Raw genomic sequence first — 1,697 nt, forward strand, 5'->3', positions numbered from 1 at the left:
TACCTCACTCAGGATAGTGTTTTCTATTTCCCTCCATTTGCATGTAAAATTCAAGATGCCATTTTTTTAAACCTCTGAGTAGTACTCTAATGTGTATATATTCCACACTTTCATCATCCATTTTCCATTGAAGGGCATCTAGGTTGTTTCCAGGTTCTGGCTATTACAAATACTACTGCTATGAACATAGTTGAACAAATGCTTTTGTCATATGATAGGGCATCTCTTGGGTATATTCCCAAGAGTGGTATTGCTGGGTCCTGGGGTAGGTTGATCCCGAATTTCCTGAGAAACTGCCACACTGATTTCCAAAGTGGATGCACAAGTTTGCATTCCCACCAGCAATGGATGAGTGTTCCCTTTACTGCAGGGAGCCAGACAGAATCACCATTACAAGATGGTGCTGACATCCTGTCTTGTTGGAAATAAACACTCCACATATGGCTATACCTTTGGGAGCTGCGTGTCCCCTGCTTCCCACATGTGTGGTGGTTTAGAGTCCTTGGGCCTATCCTGATGCAGTCTGGTGTCAGCCAATGGTGGCAACCAATCACAGGGTGACCCGTGTGCCTACTCCCTATATAAGCAGCTGCTTTAGTGCTCTCAGAGCCCCTGGCTTCCTGCTCTCCATCAACCAAGAGGCACTCCATTAAAGCGTGATCTGAGAAGAATCCTCGTGTGGTGGTCATTCTTTCTCACTGGTTGAGAAGTTCGCCACAGCTGGTGCCAAAACCCGGGAACTTCGGTCGCCAGGCGAGGGGCCGAAGAGAATTCAGAACTCAACACGCGGAGTGGTGACGTCGAATACTAAGGAATGTCAGGGGGTGCAAAGTCCTGGAATAAACTGCAGTGAGAAGAGCTCTGGTGGTCGCGTCATCCTTGAGGGAAGAAGGTGACCATGACAGTTGGTGGCCCATACGGGGAACCTCCGAACCTCTCTCCGTGGAGCCCAGAACTTGCTGCAGTCAGGGGGTGCACCAAATAATCCTCAAGGTAAAGATTGGGGATCTGCAACAAAAAGCAGTTTTTCTGCTCTCGCCGGTAGAAGAAGGGAGAGCGGGGGTAATAGGGCCGCGACCAAAGCAGACGGTTTAAAGTGAGGGCCATGACCAAAGTGGACAGTTTAAGAATGGGATTTTAGAATGGGTGCTTCAACATCACACCTGATTTTTCTGGCTCTTAACGAGCTGTTACGCAGCGCTTTGGAGACGTTTTTGGCTGAAGGTGACACAATTGCTCTTTGGTTTGCTGTCTCTGGCAATCTTAATGTGTCATCCTAGGATAGGCTTGGTAGAGATCTGGATTTTGCCGCTCAACAAGGTATGCTAAGGAAGGGAATTATATTCATATGGTTTGAGTTACCGAGGCCTCCAGAGTTTGTAGTGGAGTGTGAGCAGCTGCGGCTCCAAGATGTGAAGCTGCAAACATGGGACCTGCCTTGAGGACCGACAAGGCTAGAACACTAGGCCACTCCCAGTGTGGGCCTCAGGGCATAGAAACGCAGCACGACTGTGGTAAGGCTCACCAGCTTGAACCTCTGTCCTAGCCTAGGGCAACCGGCCTGGACCAGGTCGGGCCCAGCCACTCTGCTCAGCCACACCTCCAAGCAAGGCTGAGCACATGTTCTTATGGTTAAACAACTTTGTATTTAGGCCCAAAAGGTGTATTGCTAAGTTTTGAGGTAGATATTTGCCTAA

This window comes from Microtus ochrogaster, chromosome 8 (genome assembly GCF_000317375.1).
Source record: "Microtus ochrogaster isolate Prairie Vole_2 chromosome 8, MicOch1.0, whole genome shotgun sequence".
NCBI lineage: Eukaryota > Metazoa > Chordata > Mammalia > Rodentia > Cricetidae > Microtus > Microtus ochrogaster.